We start from the raw sequence: 12407 nt of genomic DNA on the forward strand, positions 1-12407 counted from the left end.
CCGCAGCCACAGGGATGCTCCCAGCTGCAGAGCAGCCCCCAGCCTGAAAATGGGGACTGGGAATGGGGATGCTGGAAGGGCAGAGTCTGGAAAGCACCACGGGGATGATCACAGTGATATCCAGCAGCCACAGGGATGCTCCCAGCTGCAGAGCAGCCCCCAGTCTGCAAATGGGTCTGGGAATGGGGATGCTGGGAGGGCTGGAAAGCACCATGGGGATGATCACAGTGATACCCAGCCGGGCGAGGCAAGAGGGGGTGAAATGCTGGTGCTGCCAGGGGGAAGGTTCATCTGTCCCAATGTAGCGTGTTTTTCATGGAATTGTAGAATGCTTTGGGTTGGAAGGGACCCTGAATCTCACCTCATTCCACCCTCTGCCTTCCACTATCCCAGGCTGCTCCCAGCCTCATCCGACCTGGCTTTGAACCCTTCCAGGGATGTGGCATCCGCAGCTTCTCTGGGCATCTGTGCCAGCGCCTCACCGCCCTCCCAGGGAAGAATTCCTTGTTAATATCCAATCGAAACCTCCTCTCTTTCAGCTCAAAGCCAGGAACAGCTGCTGTGCTGCAGAAGCGGGCGGGAAAGCAGACTCTGAGCTTTCCACTCGGTGCCTGCAGCAGCCAAGGGCACGGCAGGCTCACACCTCTCTGGGCACACGCTGGCACCAGCCCGGGGCAGAGCAGCCTCCCCCGGGCATCCCTCGGCCCCTCGGTCCCCTCCTGCTGCACAGGGGCAGCCCAGGGACCATCTGGAGCCTCATTTGAAGAGCTCCCACGTCCCCGCGTCCCCGCTCCATTTCTCCTCGGATGGCTTATCAGCAGTGACTTTCCCGACAGCAATCGATAGAAAACATTTTATCACCTTCCCAGGCGGCAGGATCCGTGGAGTGGGTCTGATTTCTGTTTCTATGGTGACATCTTCCGGGCTTGTGAAAGATTTTGCCTTTCTTGGTTGTTGTTGGGTGGTGGAGACGGGGGGGTGGAGGGGGGGGCTGGTGCTATATTTTTTTGTTGTTGTAGGTTTTGCTTTTTTTATTATTATTATTTTTTTTTTCTAATACCATTTTCAGCACACCAAGGAAGCTGCCAGCCAGGCAAACGCGATGCTCGCAGCATACCCACAGCAATGCTGCTCGCTGGGAGGGGCCCCAGGGCAGCTTTCATCCCCAAAATGCCTCTGAAAGCTACTGAAGCTCCAACTGGGGCCGTCTTCCTCCTTCCCTCATCCCAGGCCCCCTTCCCACCCCTCCGGGCTTCTCCTGCCAGGCCTGGAAAAAGCCACTCGGCCACACAGCAGGGATGGCCTCAAGCACAAGTGACTGCTCGGGGCGTTTTGTAGTGCAGCTGATTTTGCTCCTCAGCTCTGCTCCCTCCTCCTTTCCCTTTCTTTTTATCTCCCTCCACCTGCTTTGGTGGAGAAGGAGGGCGTTTGTCACCCTGTTCTGCCAGCTGTGGTGGCCCTGGGACGCGATCAAAGGGACAAGGAGGGACACGGGGTGGGGATGTGGGATAATTTCTTATCTCTGGGACATATCCTGCATGCAAATGGCCTGGTGCTTCTGCTGAGTTATCAGCACCTGAGGATCTCACCGACTGCCTAATTAATGTCTGCAGTTCCCTCTCCTCAGAGCTCCCTGTACCCCATGAACCACATTGCTCCTGCCAAAAGAGCCCAGGTGCTCCTGCTGGGAGCTGGAGCAATGGATGGATGGATGGATATATTGGACAAAGGCATAGAGTGACAGGAGAAGGGGGAATTGCTTCCTGCTGTTAGAGGGCAGGGTTAGATGGGACATTGGGAAGCAATTTTTCCCTGTGATGGTTGTTGCCAGAGAAGCTGTGGCTGCCCCAGTCCTGGAAGTGTTCAAGGCCAGGTTGGACAGGGCTTGGAGCAAGCTGGGATAGTGGAAGGTGTCCCTGCTCATGGCAGGGGGTGGAACTGAACGGGTTTCAAGGTGCATTCCAACGCAAACCATTCCAGGATTCAATGATTCCATGGATGGATAAAGAGAGGGAAGGAGGGAGGGAGTTGCCCTGTGCTGATGCATTTAGCAAATCAGCCACCACCTCTTCAGCCCTGGTGGACTGGGAGCCCAAAGGGAAGCCCCCTCCTCCTCTTCTGAGTCCCCAGTGGTGCTGAGCCCTTGTCCTTGCTGCCAGGGGAACAGCTGCACATCCTGGTGTGACACCAGCCGTGCCACCTGGCCTGGGATGTGCTGCAAGAGCAAGGGCAAGGGCAGGGACTGCTACTGAGCAGCTGGGAGGGCCGAGGTGCTGCTGACAGCATCAGCCCAGGTTGCCAGAGGGGGGTTTGGAAGGCACTGCCAGCTTGGCAACGCTCTCCCCACACCTTTCCCGTAATGATCAAGCCACACTGCTCTATTTAATTAATGTTTCTCCGTGGCACAGCCTTCAGCTGCTAAAATAAGTAAATAAAATAAAGCAGAGGTTTCTTCTGGTTTTTTGTTTGCTTTTTTTTTTTTTTTTTTTTTTTTTTTTTTTTTTTTAATAAGGGGAAACTCCAAAGCTCATAAAGTTGGAACCGTGTCCTGGCATTAAGTGACAGCAGGGGATCGCTCCTTGCATCGGGCACAGACCCAAAGCATTAAAAGCAAGGGCAGGAATGGGTAATGCAGGGCTGCCATCCCCTTCCCCAGCCAAGAGAAACGCAGTGTCCGTGACACAGATCAGCACCCCTTCATATTTCATCTCAACGCAATGCCCTTATCTTTGACCCAAAATAAAAATTATTCCTTGCTCAGCGATCTCAAAACACAAAATTATCTACGCGTGCACTAATGCCACGTATCAATCAACTTCAAATGCAAATCCCCACAGCGTTTAGCCCTAATTTTACCATAAAAGGATGGGTCCACGCCAAGCACCTCGCTCAACGTTATTGGAGGGAACGGCAGCTTCCATCAGCAAATCTTCTCCTGGTCATTGACAAATACTTGGATCCTCAGCTTTTCCTAATGGAAACAATCTGGCCAGATCCTAAGAAAGGGTGAAGCACGGGAGGAGAGCAGCACAGTCTCTTCTCTCCCCCTTTTCCCAGCCTCTCTCCTTAAAATCTGCTTCAGATCTGGAAGCTGGTGCAGAGATGGGGAAGGAGAGCAGAACCAGGTGGGAGCAGCCAGGCAAACCCCTCTGCTCTCTCTGCAAGGACCAGCATCATCTGCACCCCATCCCTGCTGACAGCAGCGCTGCTCCAAGGGAAGCCGGGATGTGCAGTGGGTAATTAGGGATTTGCAAGGCTGGGCACACTCTGCAAGGCTTTTTCTTCCTTTTTGCAGCAGCGAGGGAGCGTTGGTGGGAAAAGGCGCTGTGCAAGCGACAGGAAAACACCAGGGAACACTTGAAGGAATGTCAAAGTGCAGATCAAACCCAGCCTGTATTAAATGCCTTTCCAGGTTGCTGCAAGGCTGGTGGGGTGTGGGTGGAGCAGGCAGGCAGCAGAGCTACTGCAGGGCCACAACAAACACCAGCAGGAGCTCAGGAGAGGCTGCGAGTCCCTGGGCATGTGCCGTGCTCCAGCTGCAGGGAGCAGGGTTACCTTCCACTATGCCAGCTTGCTCCCAGCCTCATCCAACCTGGCTTTGAACACTTCCAGGGATGTGGCATCCACAGCTCCTCTGGGCATCTGTGCCAGTGCCTCCTCAGTGCATCTGCGCCCCCCCTCAAGGGGGTCCTTCCACTGGGGCTGTCCCACCACCACCAACATCAGTGACCCCTCCACCAGACACAGACACAGCGTTTAATGAATTCCCCACCCGGGTTCCACTCAGTCTGGGCTCAGTCCCGGCAATGCCGCGAGCGCGGCACGCAACGGGTCCATCCAAATTTCCGCCGCACATCCTCGAGGAACAATGGCCTGAGTGTCCCTCGGAGGCCCCTCCTGCCACACGCGGCCGCAGCCGCCCTCCGAACACTCCGGCCCTTGTTCGCCTCGGCCGGGAAGCGGCGGAGCAGCAGGTATTTCCTGCCGCCGGCTGCCATCCCCGCCCGGCCGGCCCCATGGGGAACGTGCTGCTCCATCCCTCACCCCCGGCATCCCCCGGGGACCCACCACCCCTCGGGGACACGCAGCACCGCAGCGGGGGCTGTCCCTCGGCAGGCAGGTGGCCCCGCTCCAAAGGGACACCAGCAGCTCCACGCACGCCCCCGCTGTGCACATCCTGCTGGAAAAGATTTCCCTTCTGCTGTTCCAAGTCCCGGCTAAAATGAGGCTCAAAAAACGTGCAAAACGCTGGTTTTGCCTCGTTTCCTTTGTGTGTTTCAGTGTGTTCTGCAAACAGGGCACTTCCTCAGAGCTCCGCTTTGGCTCTCACGTTCGGCAATAAGAGAGAGGCTTTTATTTTAATAGGAAAACAGGATTATAAATTAGCAGTCAAGCTGTGAGAGCACAGAGTCTTCCTCTTAAAATATCTGCACACGTCGCCTTGGCCAAAGCTGGGTGTCAGCACCGGGGACACAGGCACAGAGGGGTCCTGGGTGCCACCCCTCCTGGTGCACAGCAGGTGCTGGTGGCCGGTGGCACATCCAAGACACTCATGAATAACCAGCTGCCACCACCCTGCAGCGAGGGCTTACACCGGATACCTGATGGAGAGGAAAATCCCAGGCAAACATCAGGCAGCTCTGCTGGCTGCAGCCAATTTTCCTCACTTAATATGTTTCCTGCACTCATCCCCCTCCCTGACCTCGGCTCCTCCTTGGAGCACGTTCAGCCCCAGCCACACTGCTGAGCACAGCCAAGGCCAGCGGGACTGCTGCCATTTCGTCCCTCCCCTCTGCTCCCTGGTCAGGGCTCGTGTCACACTGCTGCAGAGCCCTGAAGGTGCCCAGAGCAGGGAAAGTGGGCAGTGATGAACACCTCGTGGGTTGATGGTGCTCTGTGCACCCACGGAATGCTCAGAGAGCAGGGAGCGGAAAGGCTGCATCCATCCTTTGTGGAAGATGCACGTCCCAGACTCCGATCCAGATGAGGGTCTGAATCCAGCTCTGAAGGCAAGTCCAGATGTGGATCCAAATTCAGCTCCAAATGCAAATCCAGATGTGGATCAGAATCCAGTTCCAAATCCTGATCTAAATCCAGACACAGACCCAAGTGCAGACCCACATGTGGTGCAGTCCTGATCCAATTGTGGATTCAAGCCCAGAGACAGCTCCAGCTCCAAACCCAGACCCAGGGTCTGGTGTGTGTCTGCAGGGACCTCATCCTGCCCAGTGCCAGCACCCGCTGGATGCTGCCCAGTGGGATGCCCTGCACCCAGCACCTGGCAGGTGCTACCCGGGGGCTTCCCTGCACCCAGCACCGGTGCCAGTCTCTCGTGAATGTCCCCGATGCCCGGTGCCTGTTGGATGCCCGGTACCCAACACCACTTCCACCCTCCACTGCCCGCTCCCTGCTGCCCAGCTCAGGAGCTGCCATGCGGTTCTTGCTGCTGGCTGCCCGGTGCTCGGTGTGCCGTGCCCCGGCTCCCAGCGTGCCATGCCCAGCCCCGATTCCCGCTGTGCCGTGCCCCATTGCTCCCTATGCCCGTGTGCCGTGCCCCGGTGCCCGTTGCCGTGCCCAGCGCCCGCCCCGCTGCCCCCGGTACCCCGTGTGCCGTGTCCCAGTGCCCGGTGTGCCGTGCCCAGCGTCCGCCCCGCTGCCTCCAGTGCCCCGTGTGCCGTGCTCAGCGCCCGCCCCATTTCATCCCTATGCCCGTGTGCCGTGCCCCGGTTCCCGTTATGCCGTGCCCAGCGCCCGCCTTGCTGCCCCCGGTGCCCCGAGTGCCGTGCCCCGGTTCCCGGTGTGCTGTGCCCAGAGCCCGCCCTGTTGCCCCCGATGCCCCGAGTGCCGTGCCCCGGTTCCCGGTGTGCCGTGCCCAGAGCCCGCCCTGTTGCCCCCGATGCCCCGAGTGCCGTGTTCCGGTGCCCGGTGTGCCGTGCCCAGCGCCCGCCCCGCTGCCCGCGGTGCGCGCAGCGCCCGCCGCCGCCGCCGCCCCGCCGCCGTTCCCGGTGCCACCGGCGGCGCTGCCGGCAGGTGTCGCCGCGGTCGCGGGCAGGCGGCGGGCGCGCGTGCACTTCCGACGGCGCTCGGTCATGCCCCCGCCGTCCCTCCCCTCGCTCCCGGCGCCGCGCGGGGCTCCCGCCCGCTGACACCGCCGAGGCGGCTCGCACGGCGCGGGAGAGCGGCGCGGCCGCCCGGGCATGGCCGCCGGGGCCGCCCCCGCCCAGCGCCGCCGCTGAGAGGCAGCGGGGCTCGGCCCGCCAGGTAAGGAGGGCTCCGGACGCGGCTCCGGGGGAACCGGGCGGGCCGCCGAGCCCGGGGAGGGCCCGGGGAGGGCGGCGGGTGATAGGGGCCGGCGGGGGAGCGAGGGGAGCGGAGGGGCCGGACGAGCGGGGCGCTGCCGGAGGCGGGGGGGCCCTGCCCGCAGCCCCGTTACCCCCCCGGGGCTTCGCGTCGCAGCTGCGGCTGCAACCGCGGCTCCCGCCGGGCCCGCTGCTCTCCTGCTGCCGCTGGAGCGGCGGTGGCACCGCCAGCCCGCCGCCACATCCCCTTCCCTTCCCTTCCCTTCCCTTCCCTTCCCTTCCCTTCCCTTCCCTTCCCTTCCGCCCGCGCTCCCACCGCACCGCACTCGTATTTCCAGCCCCAGCCCATTCCGGCCCCCCCAAAGCTCGCCCCAAACCCGCCTCGATCCCCCCCAAAACGCGAGCCTGTGCCTGGCTTGGTGACGTCACGGAGGGGCTCCCCGGCCCCCCCGGTGCCGCGGGTGCGGGTGGCCGCGGTGTCCCGGCCGGCGGTGCCGAAATGCCGAGCGGGGACATGGTGGGTGCATCTTGGATAGATAGATAGCCCTGAGCCCCTCCTGTGCCCTTTCGCTGCAGCTGTGAAATTCCATTTAAATTCCTGTGTGTGTGTGTGTGTGTGTGTGTGTGTGTGTGTGTGTCCATTCCCGCTCTCCCTGGAAATGCAGCTGGAGCAGCACCTTGAGCGTGGCGCTGGGGTCCCAGTGGAGGGGCTGAGCTGCCCCAGGGGTGGCATCCCGGGGGCTCTCCGGGGCTGGAAGTGTCGTGGCTGATGTTGCGGACCTGCCGGAGGTTCTCACTGACGTCAGAGTGGGATGCTGTTGGGGTGCTTGTTTGTTCCCCACTGCCGTTGATGGGGAGCGGTGCCGTCCCTTAGATGTGAGCAGATTTTGGCTTGCTGAAAGCTCTTGTGGCCACTGGCCCTGCCCGCTTTCCCCTTGGCTGCCAGCGGTGCCCGTGCTGGTGCCCTCAGGTGACTTCCCAAAGTGATGGTGTGGAGGAACAAACCCCACAGTTGGGGTTTTGCATGGGAGAGTGCTCCTCGGGCCCTGTGCCAGCTGAGGAGGGCATCGCTGGTGGTGCCAGCACCTTCCAGGAGCTCTCCCAGCTCAGCTCCAGCTCCCCCAGCTCCTGGGCATCGCCAGAGCCTCCTTGATGGTGCAGAAGTGGTTCCCTGCTGTCTGCTGGGACTTTGTGGAGCGCTCCCACCCCACAGCTGCCTTTGCCAGGGTGGCAGTGTGTGTGCCCCAGGTGGGTGAGCAGCACCGTGGTGGCTGTGCGGATGTGGCTGCTGTCACCTGTGTGCTGGTGACAAAGGGTGGGGGGCACAGGTTGGCTGCGCGTGGTGCCCGCCGGTGCTGAGACTGCTTCTCCTGGTGACTGTCAGTGCCTGATGAAAATGGACCTTGAGCTGCTGGGAGATGGAGTGGAGAAAGATGGGAGGAAGCCGAGTGAGATGGAGAAAAGGACATGTTCCCCCTGAGTGCCCTTCCCTCCCTGTTCCCCGTGGGATTGAGGTGTGCCTTGAGGCATGGTGAGAGTGATGGTGGCGAGGGGCTCATTGTGGGTCTGGGCACCCACACCCCGAGCAGCAGCTCTGCAGCCCAGGCCAGGAGCTGTGTGAAGTTCAAGGCAGGAAGTGAGAAATAAAAAAAAAAATAAAAAAAGAAATACCACGACTGGTAGAAACCACCAGGGAGATTTAGGGAAGCAGCAGTGCTGTGCTGTGGAGCCCAGAAGAAGTGTGTATCCTCATCTGATGAGGAGCTGCCCGTGCCAGGGACCGCAGACCCACCTCTCCTCTCCCGGCTCTGTCTCCGCTGCAAGCCCCAGGGAACAATTGCATACAGAGTGCTTCGTTTCAGAGCCGCCACAGTCATTTCAGAGACCTTTTAGGCAGGAAAAGTGCTCTGTAGCGTGTAATTTGAAGGCTCTGCTCTGAACCTTCACTGTCGCTCTGCTAAATGATCCTCTGCTCTTCCAAACCTTTGCTGCCTGGAAACCAGCAGCGCTGACCTGGTTCCTGGCCCCGCTGGGTCCCTGCTCTCCCTTCAGCTCCCTGCTAAGGTGAGGGGAGTTGCAGGTTGCGAGGAGCAGCCTGGGGTGGTTCTCTGCCTTGCATGGGGCCTCTCAGATGTCAGAGTCCTGGGAGATTTCAGCCAGTCTTAATCATCTCTCGCCTCTGCCTGAGCTGCAGAGGTTGTCAGAGCACGCTATGGATTTTCCAGCCTGGAGGGTTGAGTCCTGTGAGGACTCTGCAGGAAAATCCAGGCACTCCAACTGATTCTCCCCCGAAACGGGGGAGGTGCAGAATTTTCTGTAGCATCCCTCGGGCAGCTGATGGTGGGGAAAGACCGTTTGTTTTGCCACCAGAGGAAATGGCACAACTTTGGTTTAACTGATGGAGCTGTGCCTCAGCCTCACTGGGGGCACCAGAGGTGAGCCTGGAGGTGCTGCACCATCAGTTGGCCAGGGTGTGTGTGGGGTTTCCTTGTCTTTCTTTTCCTACCCGTCCTTGTTAGCTGCCCTACAACGTTCCTCTGCTGGAGGCACACCTGCCAGAGCAGAGTGAGCTGTGTTTCCTCTCGCCCTGGGCGCTGCCTGCCCTGCCAGATGCAGGCAGGGCCCCGAGTTCCTGGCAGCCAGGGCATGCAGGCAGCCTGGCGGGGAGGTGCAGGAAAAGGGTACAGGATGGGGAGAAGGAGAAACATTTGGATATGAAGGGTTTGGCTGTCAGCTCTTGGTCCTGAGCTGGGGTGGCACACTGCAGGCACCTGTGTGTTTTCTCTTGCCTTTGCTCTGCTTTGAATTTGCTTTGTTTTGGATCTGCTCTGGTTTGGATTTGCTCCTGGTTCCTGCTGAGCTGGGAGAGTCCCAGTGATGGTGAATTTATGCGCGTCACCAAATCAGACACACAGCCAAGGCAGGAGGCACCAGCTTGAGTCTGTCCTAGCAGGCTGCATCAGCTGTGCCAGGCATGCTCCTCGATCTTAACCTGCCCTTAAATCCTGGGGGTGCTGGGGACCCCGCCCTGTCCCCAGGCAATTGCTGCCACCCACTGATGACAGGACTTCCACTTGGCTTCCTCTGCTTGCATCCTATCCCCCCCAGAAGGTCATGGCAGCAGGGCACCAGGCAGAGGAAAGGCAGTTTCCCTTTCCCTCCTTCACCTCTCAGAGGAAAGGCAGTTTCACTTTCCCTTCTTCACCTCTCGGAGGAAAGGCAGTTTCCCTTTCCCTCCTTCACCTCTCAGAGGAAAGGCAGTTTCCCTTTCCCTCCTTCACCTCTCGGAGGAAAGGCAGTTTCCCTTTCCCTCCTTCACCTCTCAGAGGAAAGGCAGTTTCCCTTTCCCTCCTTCACCTCTCAGAGAAAAGGCAGTTTCCCTTTCCCTTCTTCACCTCTCAGAGGAAAGGCAGTTTCCCTTTCCCTCCTTCACCTCTCAAAGGAAAGGCAGTTTCCCTTTCCCTTCTTCACCTCTCAGAGGGATCCTCCACAGCTCCAGCCCTTCCGAAGAGCAGGCAGGATGCATCCCAGCTGGGGTGGAGCAGGCAGGTCCGTGTATTGTCCTGCCGCCATCCTGTCCCATTGCCTGCCTGAAAACACACTCAAAATCCACCTGCTCGGAATTGCGTGGATTTGGGATTTCCCCCAGGAGGACTGGCCCAGCTGCTTGAGGCAGGCAGCAGCGAGGCTTTCACCTGGTGTGGAGGAGGAGGAGGAGGTGGGAGGCAGGTGCAGGTGCTGGGGTTCCAGCCTCACATCCAAGCACAAGGAGCTCGCTCAGAGCAGCGCTCACCACCTGTGCCCACCAGCACCCAGCTGGCAAAAACTACCCACCCCAGCAAGCAGAGGGCCACCAGCAGCCCTGCAGGATGGAGAGTGGCTTCCTGGGGCTGGCAGTCACCCCTGATTCCCCTGTGGGAGGCTGGGATCGCTGCGGGAATGCCGCTTCACCGCGGGAAGGTGGCAGCTTGGTTTTTGCTTTGGTTGCACGGCCTAGTTTCGAGAGCTGGAATATGCTCAAAGCTGGGCTTTCTGAGTTGCTTTTTTTGGTTTTGTTTTGTTTTAAATGACAGCATTTCCCCTTTAAATTTACATCTCTAGCTGGGGAACACAGAGCCTGGTGAGAGAGGGAGTGTGAGACTTTTATAAAAAGAACGAGTCGGGTTTTATTATCCCTTTGAGACGAGCAGGGAAAATCTATACTGAAGGCATGAAATAGCAATAAAAATGGACTTTTTGCCAAAGCAAAATTAATTGAGTGAATCTCAGTCCTCAAGCCTGAGCTCTGAGAGGCTTATGAGTTGGATATGAACCACGCTGCCCCCTTCCAGGCTCTCATCCCCCAAGGAGGAGAGGCAAATCCTCCCTTTGGTCCTCGGTGTGCGATGTGATCAGCGCCTGGGAGCAAAGGACTCCTGCTTGGGATGCAGTGAGGGTGAGGATGCCTCCAGCCCTGGCTGTCCATGGAGCAAGGACCTTCTCCCTGTCCTTTGGCTTGGGGATGCTGGCGGTCATTCAGGGGTCATCGCCCCAGCGTTCCCATCACTGTGAGTCACGGCATCCCATCTGGACTCTGGATTTGGGGGAGTTCAACAAGAAGGAAGAGGAAGACCGGACACAGGATCCTTGAACCCACCGTAGGAGCCTGGAGAGGATCCTGCTGTCTTACCCTGGGCTTGCTCTTCTTGATCATTTTCTTCCCTCATGTCTGCATCCTGCTCTTGCTGCACTCTGGGGTCTGGCTCTCCAAGGTGCTTTCTGGGCAAATCCTTCACAGAAAAGGAAACCTCTCTCCTCTCTCTTGGGTTTTGTTCTTCTCGACGTCACATGCAGTGGCACTGGCTCTGCTTTCCCCAATTTTGGGGGGAGGGTGGCAGGAGGAGCCGCTGGACAGAGCAGCAGGGGAAAGGCAGATTCTTTTCAGCAGATGGTGCAAAGAGGATGAAGCTGTGTAAACCTCCTGAGTCCACTGGAGAGACGGAGATTAAATAGTGAGAGGGCCGAGAGGCAGCTCCAGGCAGGAGAAGGGAGGAGAGAAAAGGAAAATGGGGGTGGAAATGGGATTGGAGAGTGGAGCTGGGGAGAGGAGGGTTGGTTTGAACCGGCATCCCTCTCCCACTTGATGTCTCCCCTGCAATTCGGAGGGCCTAGATTCAGTGCCATAAAAATATAGCCCTTTTCAATCCCTTATCTTGCAGGAGCAGAAACAATTGGCCTGCAAAGGAGGAGAAAACAATCTGTTTGACTGACAAACAAAACCACATTTCTGCACAAAAGGAGGAGGAGGAAGAGGCAGCTGTCTGGCTGCTGCTTCGGCTTTTTTCCTTTCCCCTCCCTCCCCTGTCCCCTCGCTGACGGTGTCAGAGCAGAGCCTCTACCCTTGCCAGCAAAACACCCGCTGTTCTGACTGGCTGGGTTCAATGTCAGGCTCCTGCAGCAAATGTCATTGTCCTCCTGCTGTCTCCAGCCACGGTGGGGATGCAAAGGTGGCACCCTGAGATCATGGGGTGCTCCCAGCTGCTGGGAGAGGAGCTTGCTGGGTGCCAGAGGCAGAAAGTGATGCTCAAGAGAGGACCAGGGCCAGCAGCTCTGGGGACAGAGGGGACACAGGAGGTCTCTGGTTGGGGACCTTGGGGAGTTCAGCCAGGTTGTGGATGATGCTGATATCACAGCATCCATGGAGTGCTGCAGCTGGAGGTGCTGCTGGAGCCTGGTCCCTCTCCAGAGCCAGCCCTGTGCCTCAGTTTCTCTGTCTGCGAGGTTAGCAAGGTAACACGCAGATGCTGTAGGAGGGCTGGGGCACAGAAGTGCCCTGTGCACCTAAAGTCATTATCCCAACAAATTGTTATCCCTAAAAATTCATTACAGCAACCACTGTTCCAGCCAAATGGGTGCTGGGGGGAATCCATCAGACAGGCAGGAGCAGAGCCCATGGGGATCTCCGTTCTCCATCTCTCCGGAACAAACTCCTCACTTGGAGGATTTTTTGAAAAAGAAGTTGATTTTCCCCATGTGATTCCCTCACCAGGAGCAGCAGCAGTTTCCTGCCTGGAACAGTTTTCCGAGGGGACTCTGCTCTGTGGGGACATGTGAAGCAAACACCCACGC

General features: G+C 58.7%; 1 protein-coding gene across 2 annotated transcripts in view; it reads left to right on the top strand.

Moving 5' to 3' along the window:
- The first annotated feature begins 6202 nt into the window (after positions 1-6202).
- The window catches only part of RAI1 (retinoic acid induced 1), a 72844-nt gene continuing 66639 nt past the window's right edge, over positions 6203-12407 (top strand). Inside the window, exon 1 of one of the 2 annotated variants that reach the window (XM_054270644.1) lies at positions 6203-6261. The gene's annotated coding sequence lies outside the window, so the exon portion shown is untranslated. The remainder of the gene's footprint in view (positions 6262-12407) is intronic. The other variant, XM_054270645.1, reaches the window with a different exon arrangement.

The sequence above is a fragment of the Melozone crissalis genome, unplaced genomic scaffold, assembly GCF_028551555.1.
Source record: "Melozone crissalis strain CALT ecotype California unplaced genomic scaffold, PUWL_Pcris_2 ptg000012l_1, whole genome shotgun sequence".
NCBI classification, from domain to species: domain Eukaryota; kingdom Metazoa; phylum Chordata; class Aves; order Passeriformes; family Passerellidae; genus Melozone; species Melozone crissalis.